This window comes from Daphnia magna, linkage group LG6, assembly GCF_020631705.1.
Source record: "Daphnia magna isolate NIES linkage group LG6, ASM2063170v1.1, whole genome shotgun sequence".
In the NCBI taxonomy this organism is placed as follows: domain Eukaryota; kingdom Metazoa; phylum Arthropoda; class Branchiopoda; order Diplostraca; family Daphniidae; genus Daphnia; species Daphnia magna.
The window spans coordinates 6,527,920-6,540,309 of record NC_059187.1 but is presented as its reverse complement, the minus strand read 5'-3'; the positions used below and the strand labels follow the sequence as shown (position 1 = coordinate 6,540,309).

Sequence of the window (12,390 nt, the reverse complement as noted above, 5' to 3'; positions counted from 1 at the left end):
TCTGAATTGTCCTCACTATCCGTTTGTTTAGGAATTGTATTAGACGACTACGTTAACAGCGATGAAAATCCATTCTTTGCTCAATTTCTACTTTTATTAGAAATTATCGCGTCTTTACAATGCTATTCCTTCAATGAAAATGATCTGTTACTTCTCGAGTGCAATATTGAGCGACATAATAGGAATCATGTTACCCTGTACCCCAAAAGTACTGGTTCAGCGATAACGCCAAAATTACACTCCATGATTCATATTCCTAATCAAATCAGACAATTTGGACCCCCACGATATTACTGGTGTTTTAGATACGAGTCTAAAAATGCTCCTTTCAAAAAAATCATGAGACGGAATTCAAATTTCCATAACGTTCCCTGGACACTCGCCTCCAATCATCAAAAGCTTGTTGGCTTGAATATCAGAACGGATGGTGAGGGTGATTATTTTGGACTTAACGATGACGTAAAAGTAATATGTTCCTCTTCTGATCACCGTCCTGTACTGTTAAAACTGAGTATGTGGGAGAACTTGTTATCTGGAAAGTTTGATTTGACAAAAGACTCAGAAATCCGCAACTTAGAAAACCATTAAGATTTCTGGTAGAATTTGTTCTGTAGGAACGGTATTTTTAATTCAATTGCCACTTCTAGATGAGGGAGTCATATTTTCTAGAATATCAGATATTCTTGTTTCGTCGCAACGTGTTTTTTTTTGTAATGGAACGTTTGGAGACTTCATATTTTTGTGCTGATCGATTTGGATTTGTTGTAATCCCCAAGAAACAATTTTTTGTCACAAGCAGCAGTGATTTAAAGTATAATGCAACTCTGCATTCATTTCTTTATAAAAACATCTTTTATGTCATTCAAATTATTATCGCTTTCTGTAAAAAATGTGCTAATATGCTCTACTATTAATAAAATAAAGAAAAAGTGAAATAGAAATGGGATTCTTATTTATTCGCTCTCATCTGATGATGATGAATCAGCAAACACAATACCTCTGGCAAATGGATATCGGGGAGAACTTTTCTTGGTTGATGGTAGAAACTTAAAATCAAGAATAAAAAAGAAGTCTTCTTCTTGCAACGGCAGGCAACTTTGAGCAGCGACACACTTGTGAATCCAGGAAGGCATGTTAAGTTGCATTCTTGTGCTATAACATTTAGTGTACAGACTAACAATGTCTGTCACGACACAGAACGTATCTTTTTCTGTAAACATAAACAAATATTTGGCTTATATTTCAGCTCAGCAAACCTTAACTAATACTTACCTGGATTGAAAGTTATGCTTCCCCCATGTTTCAATATGATGTTGTCAAGCTCCATTTTTTCAACACTGACGGGGGGGTGGAATTGTTTTCTGAACTACACAGATTTCTTTTCCTGAAAAGAATAACGACGACAACTTCGGGTCCATGTTGTCCAAAAAAAGAAAACGTATACATAAATTTGGTTCTAAGACTGTAGATTCGAAACCTTCGATTATCGAAACCCTTTTTAACCACTTAATTGAAATGTCTTGATGTATATAAAAAATGGTCACGCCTATTACCCACCGGCAGCCGGTGGGCGCTAACGGCAAAAATGGCTATTACCCACCGGCAGCCGGTGGGCACTAACGGCAAAAATGGCTATTTCCCACCGGCAGCGGGCAATGTCGCAAAAGGCGCAAATTTCAAAAGGATGTATTTTAAACGTAAATAAAACATTTTGAAATTGCAACATCTTTTTGATTTTGGCGTCGAAAAATCCGGAATTAGCGCACGAACTTGTAATTAAAGTTTTAAAATAAAAATATGAGTTTTGCCCTATCTCCCATGTACACCATAGGCCTGCTATACTAGCGAACTTAGCGGGAAATCTTGCAGCCACTTCGTAAACACAAGCCATTTTCAGAGGGATACAGCAATCGTGAACCTCGCTAATATACAATGATTAAACTATAAGAAAACTAAATGGTGAACAGCAATTTTAAAAAAGAGACCAATTTACTGGTAAATGACAGCGGCATACGTAAGGCGGTATCCATCAACGGAAGGCAGGTAGATAGGAAGGGGGAAGTGCCGACGTTGCTTGTTTGCAATGACGGTGTTGGTTGTTAGCAGTTACCGTCCCAGCGTTCCTCAGTGGACGCTGGAAAATGACGGAACCTCTTTGATAAAATGATCCTATCAGAATCCGAGGAAGGAAAGACGAAACTTCATAAGTAAGAGCAAAAGTGTTTTCTTCTTTAATAGAGTTTTTTCACTTGCGCAACAATGTCGATACTGAGTGCTCTTACTAAGTCGAAGACTTTTGACAGTCATTCTGAAATTGTTGATTGGATTGAAGGGTTAGAGAAGGAAAACGTTTATTTGCGGCGCGATAGAACGGAATCTATCAGGGTGTACAATAAAAACCCCAAAAATAAGCTAAAATTAGATCTTAGCTTGGGGTACTACAGGATCCAATACATTTGCCCGCATTTCGGATGTCACAAGTCTCGTGCCAAAAAGGGATTGCGGCTGAATAAAAATGTAATGGCCAACGGTTGTCCGGTGCAAATTCAATTTGTCTATGACTCCGACCAGCATAAATTTAAGATCACCAACTTAAACTTGGAACATCAGAATCATCCGGTATCTGAGGAGCATGTGAAAACCTACGCCAGGAAAAAGTAAGTTGATATTTTCTTTTTTTCTATTTAAAATAATTACTTACCTCGACATTTGATTGAAGACATATGCCATCTGAGGCTTTAATCTTTGCCAAAGATTCCCTGGAAACGGGTGCCCAACCAACAAAATTGCGTATGATGCTGCAGGAGAAGTTCGACACGCATCTTATCAGCAAAGATCTGATAAATATAAAGCAGTCATTAACAGGTAAGCTTAACTTGAAAATATAGCATATACCGATCATGCAGTATACCTTATTTACTATTATTACAGGGTAGTCCGAAGACGAATGGAGGGATACTGTGAAGTTCCTTGAAGCTCTCCAGAAAGACGAAAATAATGTCGTCAACGTTCTCCATGATGCTGATGGAGAGGTTGCTGCTATTTTCGTTCAGATGGAGAGGCAGCGCAAGTTGTACGAAAAGTACGGAAAACTTCTCCAGCTGGATGGGACGTATAGGACAACACAAGCAGGCTTTGCCCTTTACCACTTGCTTATTGAAGACAACAATGGCTCTGGACAACCAGTGGCGTTGTTCTTCCTGAAAGAAGAGACAACGGAAGCCATTTCCGCATGTCTGAAAATTTTTGCCGAGGTAAAAAATTATTAATATATTTTTTTCTAATGTTTTAACAAATATCTTTTGTAACTGAAGAATAACGACATATCGGTGACCCAGGTTACAATTACCGATAAGGATTGCGCCGAGATATCCGCTTTAGAACGGCATTTTCCCGATGCAAAGCACATCCTTTGTCAATTCCACGTTCTTAAGGCAGTTGATAGCCATTTGAAGAAAACTAAAAAAAGCCAATGCTTTAACAAAATCAAGAATAAAAATAATTAAAAAATTTCGTCATACCATGTACGCTGGAACGGAAGCTGTTTTTGACGATAATATGGTGTACCTAATTGATAAAGGTAAGTGGTAACTAGACATTTAAATTAAACTTGTGCCTTTTTAAAGAATAATTACCTGTAGGTCACGGAACCATTGCATCCTATTTTGAGGACAATTGGTTTAATATCGCGGAGAAGTGGACTAACCTTGGCCGTCGTGATCTGTGTACGTTGGGAAACAATACCACCAATCGCCTGGAACGGTAGTCAAGACAAATTATTACTTCAACGTCTTAACGTATAATTACAACTTAGTCTTACCACAACAGGTTTCGTCACACTATTAAGGAGGTTTTCCAGAAGTCAAGGAGATTCGATAAGGTTCTTAAAGGCCTGATCGACATTGTCCTCATCCGACTAAGCGACAGGCAACTGAAGCAAAGGATTCAAGATCTACGATTTGCGGTACAGGAAAAACATCCAGCGGTGAGTAAATTTGCTGGGTCCATATCGCCTTTTGCCTGGAGTTTGTTGAATGGGGAAATGAAGATTATGAAAAAAACATACGACTTCGTACTTGTTCAGGTAAGCTACTTTTAGTTGTAATTAAGTTAATAATGTAAACAATAACGAATTTCATATACTATCAGGATTCATCAACTTACCACATTTCATCGCGGAACACGACATACAAGTTGAAAGTAGACTTAAGCGGTTGCAGATGTTCTTTTTTCATGCAATTTGGGCTACCTTGCCGCCATATTATTCACTTTCACGTCGAAGAGAAAACTGAAATCCCGGCAGGAGCCTTTTCGCATCATTGGAGAAACCAGTGCCTAGAGGTAGAGTATAAAACTTGAGTTATCTTCGAAAGAAATAATAACAAAGAAGATCTGATTACTAACCTTTTTTAGGACGACGCAATTGTTACGCCTAGCGTTACGTCTCCTACTAGGGTACAGACGTCTAAAAGACACAGAATGCCAAAGACGGAGAGGGAACAATACAACATGGCTTCAGATCTCTTCAAGAAACTGGCCAATACACTAAGTATTTTGTCTGAACCTGATTTCCAGGACAAACTGCAGCTTTTCATAAACATCCACGACTTGGTCAAAATGAATAAGCCAGTAAGGCTAGTACATCAGGCGAATGATGCACAAAGCAATAATCTGGCTTCAAGTAGTACTGTTGATTCCGGCGAAATTGAACCGAAAATCCATGCTTCGTCTGATCCTCTAAAGCCGTTTACTCCTACTACAATCGAGGAAAAGGTAAAATTAATTTGATTTGGAACTTATAGGTGATTAATCATTTTTGATTTTATCAGACTTTGCCTCATCAATGGTCATCACTCCACCTTCCAGTGGAAGTGAAGAAAAGAGGGCGGCCGAAGGAAAATAAAGGTTATTTTCATTCTTTTCACAAGCAAGTGAAGAAAGCTCGTGTTGAGCCTATCAGCTCAGTGGCCAAAGAGTTATTGGACGAAGAAAATGCCATTCGACAAGAAGAAGACAACTTCTATGCTGCTGATGACCGTATCGCTTCGATTGCAGATGTGAACCATCCATCATCACCACCGATCAGCCCCGCTAACGATTCTTCAATGATCTGCGTGAAACCTGCTGGGGTAATTATACATAATAATCCAATTTAAATTGTAACTATAATTCTTTTACCTTTAACAAAGCAGGAACACGAGCCTGTTAAACGTATGCGAAAGTGTGGTGATGACCCCGTGCTGTTGAAAGGAAATGCCATTCGACAAGAAGAAGGCAACTTTTATGCTCCGGATGACCGTATCGCTTCTATTGCGGATGTAAACCATCCATCGTCAACACCGATCATCCCCGCTAACGATTCTTCAATTATTTGCGTGGAACCTGCTGGGGTAATTATACATAATAATCCAATTTAAATTGTAACTATAATTCTTTTACCTTTGACAAAGCAGGAACACGAGCCTGTTAAACGTAGACGAAAGGGTGTGGATGAGCCCATGCTGTTTTTGGAGAACCTTCAACCAATTACAAATACTAGCCAGCTTACTTCAGGACAAATTAACTACGCTCAAGTTCTTCTTAAACAGCAACACCCAACCATTGGTGGGTTGTTTTGCTGTACCATTGGAGGCGCTCTTGAGTTCCCAGTTGCAACTGGAGAACAATGGCTTCAGCTAGTACACAATGCTAAAGATCACTGGGTGCTTGTCGCAAAAGGCTTTGGTGATTCTGGACATGTCTCACTCTATGACAGCCTTAGAAAAAACAACTCGCACAATGAACACATACTCAGTTGCATGTCCAGCCTTTGTAAAACACCTGGAAAGGAAATGAAATATGTTAGTAAGTCTGTTCAGCGTCAAAGCAACTCTTTTGATTGTGGAATATTTGCCATTGCCTTTGCGGTTAGTTTGGCTAATGGGCAAGATCCCACTACGATAACATATGATCCAAAGAAGCTGCGACAACACTTGAAGAGCTGCTTTGAATCTAGAATACTTACATTATTTCCAAGTGCCATGAAACGTAACACCAGGGTTCACGTAGATGAAATACACAAGATTTCTGTGTTTTGCCATTGTCGCAGGACTGCATACAGCCAATCATCGGAAAACTGGGAAATGATTGAGTGTGTTAACTGCATGGATTGGTTCCACAGAATGTGTGAAGAATACCCAGAAAATACTGAGATACCATGGTTCTGTAAAAATTGCAAAAATGTGTACATGAAATAAATAGAAGCATAAAATGTGATATAGCATGCCTTTTTTCTTCTTAGTCTGTGATTAAATAACTTTAATCATGTATTAATATACGTTAAATGGACGCCGTTAGGTTCGCAAAATCAGGTCAAGCATAAACAGTACTCTTTTTCTGCAGCGCCTCTAGCTGCCGGTGGGCAATAGACAATTTTGACGCTAGTGCCCACCGGCTGCCGGTGGGTAATAGACTAATAATAGACTTTACCTTAATATAGAGCAAGGGACTGACGCGTACCCCCATTGTTTTACGAACGCACCTTGGTGTTTTAAGATTAGCTTTTGCGGCTGGAAGCCATGTTTGTTTCGAGATAAACATGGCCGCCAGACGCAATTTCTCTCTTAAAATAGTAAGGTGCGCTCGTAAAACAGTAGGGGGTACGCGTCAGTCACTTGCTCTATTAAAATTTAATTTTCAGGTTCAGCAAACTGTCTCTGCTGAAAGGAGCACTAACGTTCCTTTACTTGCTTTTGTTAATGCTGCAGGTACTACCGTACCCCCCCCCAGTGTTCGTCTTTCCTAGAAAAAAGGTGTTACCGCCTTTGTTCGAAGATGGACCATCAGAATGTATTGGCCTTCCTCATCAATCTGGCTGGATGACCGGCCCTAATTTTTTCAAATCACTGCAGCACTTTCATACCTACGTGAAATCATCCAAAAATGAGCCAGTGTTGCTTTTGTTGGACAACCATTCTAGTAACCTAGATTACCAAGCTGTGTGTTTTGCCAAAGAAAATGGAATAGTCTTGCTAACGTATCCACCCCACTGCTCTCATGCATTACAGCCGTTGGACGTTAGTGTATTTGGGTCTTTCAAGAAGGCCTTTGGAAGAAGCCAAAATGACTGGCTACATTCACATCCTGGAGAAAGAATATCAATTAAAAATATTGCTCAACTTTCCAAAGGGCCGTACCTGTCAACTTTCAACCAAAAGAACATCATAGCCGGATTTGCCGCAACTCGAATATTTCTATTTAATCGTTTTTTGATTGCTGAGTCAAAATATTTACCATCCTTCGTAACTGACAGACCAGGTAAGTGTTTTACCGTTTACCTTTTTTTTCAAATATGACTGATGACATTTTCTTTCTGAAAACCGCTCCTGAAACAACAACTGGTTCTTTATTGCCTCCGTACCAGTCCACAAACGTTGACGATGATTTGTTGACATCAGATATTGAACAAGCAGATATTGAACCAGCTGTTCCAAGATTGAATGGGACTTCATCTATTTCTGAATATTTTTCTTCTGGTAAGAAAAATGCTATACAGATAATATTTCATACTTTATTAACTCTTTTTAATTTCATAGTTGGCAATTTTTCTCCAATACCATCGTCGTCACAGAATGATTTTACAATTAATTCTTACCATGTTCACATTGAGACGATAAGACCGCTTACTCAAGTTTGTTAAAGAACACCACTTGCTCCACGCCCAAAGAAAACTAGTCGGTTAGGTAGCACGAGGATACTAACTGATACACCTGAAAAGAAAAAAATCGAAGAGGATCAAAGAAGGAAAGAAGAAAAAGAGAAACTAAAGGAAGAACGAGAAAGGAAAAAACTACTACCCAGAAATATTATGAAGTCAGCAGCCAAACAGTATTATCAGGAAGAGGAAGAAATTTGAATGTTGTGAAAAGGAAAACTACGTGCAGTACGATGGGGATGAGGCACATGAACTTCAAATGAACATCACAACCAATGCTAGTTCCCCGCGTACAACCAGAGCGGGTCACCTTGTTCAGCGAAAAACGCCAATTGATTTGTAACCGTGATGTCTTTCAATCATGTCACATTTACCTTTCTTGCAGTACTTGCTCCCTTTTCCCCCTTACATTGTAAATGTTGGTTAATTTAATTAAAACAAAAAAAGTTATATAGGTTTTGTTGTGATATGATGTGTGATTGTTGCACAAATATATAGCCCAGAAAGTGAAAACCTTTTTATTATACGCTTGCTTAATTGAATCGTAAAAAAGATACGAAAATTTCTAGCAAAACAATGTATTAGTTCTACAGCGCCTTCCTTAAATTGATATATAGCTAAATTCAAATTTTCGCGAAAATTTTCGATAAAATTTTTTATCCCGATTTTATATATTTTTTAGGACACTGTCTAACATTGGACAGTGTCCAATAGGGAACGGTCTGCCCTAATGATAATTAACCGTAAATGAGATATTTCTATCTTTATATTGAGAAAAAGCAAAAAAGGGGGGGGGGGCACCAATGCAATCTAGGAACCGAAAATCTTAATCCATTGCTTTTTTCCCCCACAATTTCGAAATGATTATCAAAATATTTATCAATGTTTTTCAAATAATTGTTTGATTTTTTTTTTTATTTTTTCTTTCCATCTCCTCTTGTTGCGGACCGACCCCCAAAATCCGCGTGAAGAAAGTAAAAGAAATGAGATTTCACGTTTAGTAGCAAATAATGCAAACATAAACCATTAGTCAGTAGCAATTATACCTCCAAAATGTAACGTCAGCAGACGCGGCTCTGAATATTGAAAAGGAAATGTTAAAAAAAAACTACTTTTCACCTATTTCCTATCGATGGGAAACGAAGGCAATTGTGGATGACAATAATAGAGGACTCTAATAAATTAAGAATTGTAATGAAAGAACGCGTTTATTTTATTTATTTTTTTGCTTCCGTACAAAAACCTACGATACCTGTTTTTTCTTCAACTTGAGCATATTTGTCCGCAGAACCACAAAGAAAAGAACAGCGAATTTCCTGTGCTAAGAAATGCAAACAAGTCTGCGGTCCAACAGATCAAGGCTTCAAAATATATTAGTAAAGGTAGTCCTATTCATTTACCTGAACCCTCAAATCAGCACCAAGTCTTGTAAGCCGTTGTCTGTAAAACAAATGCCTAACATAAGAGAATATTTTGTTTATAAAAAGGTGTTCTGACACTTTTTGCGGGTACTGTATTTGTGAGTTTCGTTTAGTTTTTCCTTTTGACATTTCGTCATGTTTGTTTCCGTCACAAAAGTGTCAAAGTTCAACTTTAACATCTTACAAATTCGTAAAATCTCATCTAATTTTAATTTCATAATTTTTTAATTTAAATACTGTCACTTCGTAAACTCTAGTGAACCATTGGGCCCCAAAGTTTTGAACTCAGCTCAGTTTCAACTTTCGACCGACGATTTCTGACCGCAGTGTAGCTTGAGCTTAGGACATCGCCATAAAATTAAACTGGATGATCGTGCAACAAATCAATTACCCAATTTTCCGGAAGATGAAACCTTCACTGACCATGACCTTGTGAAAGATGCTAGTGAGGCGAGTCTTAGCGCTCCCGAAATTGCTTTAAACAGTTCCGACGACGGTCTCAAGACCAATGGAATTCATTCGACGAGTGAAGATCCTATCGAAGCATGTTGCGATTTAAACTATGATGTAAGTGCATCGAAATATAGTGATTCAGATTCCGACCGACCGAAAGCTACTTGGATATCAGTAATGCAGGCAATTCGGAAGTCTTCGACATTGACAGCGACTATTGACGTTTCCTATCACGTAATCCTACAAAAAAAGAAAATGAAAAACTAAAACACATTACAACCACGATTACAACAAAAAACCTTCTGATCAGATAAGGCAAAGAAAAATTGGAAAACAAAATTAGGGGATTAAAAATAACCAGACCCGAGATCAATCTGATGAAGCAAATAAAAACGGGTAAAAAGGGTCTAAAAAATGTCATGTATTGATCGGTACAAGATATTACACATGTACAAGTAAATAGGAAGAAACAAAAAAGACATACCGACTATAGTTGTAGACTGGGCACGACGAGACGGTCGAAGGCTCCAAGAGAGGTCAGGGTTTCAATTAGGAACTTAAAAGAATTGCACTTGCAAGAAAGTCACGGCCTTTAATGAAAAAGGTAGCCGGTGAAATAGGACCGAAACGAAATAGGACTGAAAATTTCCAGTCCTATTTCTCCTGTAGAAATAGGACTGGGAGAATTAGAACTGTTTTTTTTTATCTTTAAAGGAGTCTATTTCTCCTTTTGCCAGTCCTATTTTTCCTTCGAGTTAGGCCTATTTTCTTATTCTTACTCTTACATATTTCTGGACCATGAGCCTCCAAACCGGTAGGCAAGATGGGAGGGAAGTGATTGAAATGAGCGGGTTTGCTTACATCCTTCAGTCCTTGAAAACTACCATTGACAAAATTTCAGCGCTTAAATCATTTGCAGCTTAAGAACTCCTTGTAATAATTTTTTTTTCAGTATTTTAATCGAAAGTTTTTACAATACATAATTCATTTATCAAAAAATTAGTCATTTCATAAATGTGAGTGCGATTTTACTTTGGTTATTATTTATTCTTCTTACGACTTGCATCATAGAGGGGCTACGATGGGTCTGGTCCTCACCCTTCTAGGAAGGGGGATGGTTCACCAAAGGGGCTGTGATTCAAAGATATAAAATGATCCCCCGCAACCCCCTCTGTGTTGCAGGATGTACAGTATCCTGCACAAAAATCCGAACACTGATTTTTGTTTTATAGGTAGGGTAGACGTGGTGAGGACATGACAGGGCAGGGTTGGGAAAGTCTACACCTTGCTTTTTTTCCCTTCAGGGCAAGTAACAGGTCAGGTCATTTTTGAAACCCTCAGGGGTTGTGTCTTTTTTAAAGCGACATTTGGAAATGTTGAGCTATGGCTTTGAAACATTCCTTACTAAAAAAATTTAGCTATAAAACCTATTTTTAAAAAACCGTATCTCCGCGAATAGATGGCTTTCAACATTTAAATCGGTGTTCGGATTTTTGTGCAGGATACTGTACGAAGAATTTACAATAGAAACAGTTAAACAACATTTAGATTTATTAAATTTAATTATTTGTTAAATGAACTGTATTCAGTCAAAAATGACGGTTAATATTCTGCAATAAAAAGTTAGGATAAAGAATTCTTAACATGCAAGCGAAGTAAACGTTAAAAATTTTGTCAACGGTCATTTTTAAGGGCGTAGGCATATAAAGCCAACGCTCTTGTAACATAATTTCTCCCCCATTTTGCCTACAGGTTAGGAGGCTCATTGTCCTTAAAGATTTAAGATAAAGGCAAGCGAAAATCTAAGGAGAAATAGGATTGGTCAAAGGAGAACTAGGACTGTTCAAAGGAGAAATAGGACTGTTCAAAATGTGTTTAAATAGCAATCCCATTTCTCCCAGTCCTATTTCTACAGGAGAAATAGGACTGAAAATTTCCAGTCCCATTTCTCTAGTCCTATTTGGTTTTGGTTCTATTTCACCGCCAATCATGCAAAACGGTCTAGACAGTGACTTACTTTCAGCGTTAGCACGGCAAGATGTTGTCCCGTGCAAGTGTAAGTTGAGAGGACTGTCAACTCGACTCGGGGTAGCTTATCTTAGATTTGAAGTTGGTCTAGTTGTATTGAAGTCGGGGTAAAAGTTCGGTAATTAACCGATTTATTAGAAGATTTATGGGAAACAGGTAGCTGCGTAGCCCTGTGAAAAGGCTACACCTAAACTAGTTAATTAATATGAAAGATAAATTAAAAAAAGTAAAGCGCTCATCAGAAAACGTCAGGTTGACAGTCAGACGGGTCAATGGTAATTTATGGTGAGCTTGCGCGACGGGGGGTGGGATGAGGGCCCTAGTAGGGTAGACTGGGGCATTTGTGCACAGGGGCATTTGTGAACAGTTGACTTATCGACTAGTTGTAGTTCTTAGATTTGATTCAATTTCAAGCCCAATGAGTATCATCACAAGATGCTCGCCTCCACGAGAATTTTCATTACAAAGTAATATAAATATCGGGAGCTACAATAAAAATTGTCATTTTCCCGTTTTTTCGGACGGAATGTTTTCTCCCCGTGGCATCTTATTATTGAAATATCCCTACTGTTGTTTATGAAAATGAAAGAATAAAAATTATAGTAAATCAACCCATTCAATTCTGCGCTGAAAGTTTTTTTTTTGTCCCTACGTTACTTTATTTAGTAGCAATTAAATGAAATTTTAAAAAAACTTTTTGGGGGCAATTGTGGTACATGAAAAACGGGGTGTTTTTGAACATTCTAGAAACACCCTGTGGGCGTGGCTTAAGCAGACGATTTTAACGTCACAGTA

General features: G+C 38.3%; 1 long non-coding RNA gene and 1 pseudogene across 3 annotated transcripts; one reads left to right on the top strand and one right to left on the bottom strand.

Annotated features, from left to right (window-relative positions):
- Positions 1–2,334: 2,334 nt before the first annotated feature.
- Positions 2,335–6,388, bottom strand: LOC123473685. 3 transcript variants are annotated; one of them, XR_006647862.1, is made up of 12 exons: positions 6,005–6,388; positions 5,440–5,820; positions 5,179–5,385; positions 4,405–5,124; positions 4,165–4,335; positions 3,821–4,020; positions 3,636–3,754; positions 3,522–3,567; positions 3,350–3,459; positions 2,912–3,236; positions 2,702–2,837; positions 2,335–2,642 (listed from the first exon to the last, which is right to left on the bottom strand). It is a non-coding gene; the product is annotated as an uncharacterized LOC123473685 (long non-coding RNA). The 3 variants fall into 3 exon arrangements; XR_006647860.1 differs by having other exon boundaries at positions 5,179–5,382; positions 6,005–6,387; XR_006647861.1 differs by having other exon boundaries at positions 4,405–5,121; positions 5,179–5,382; positions 6,005–6,387.
- Positions 6,389–6,673: 285 nt separating this feature from the next.
- LOC116924512 lies at positions 6,674–8,099 on the top strand (annotated as a pseudogene).
- Positions 8,100–12,390: the final 4,291 nt, after the last annotated feature.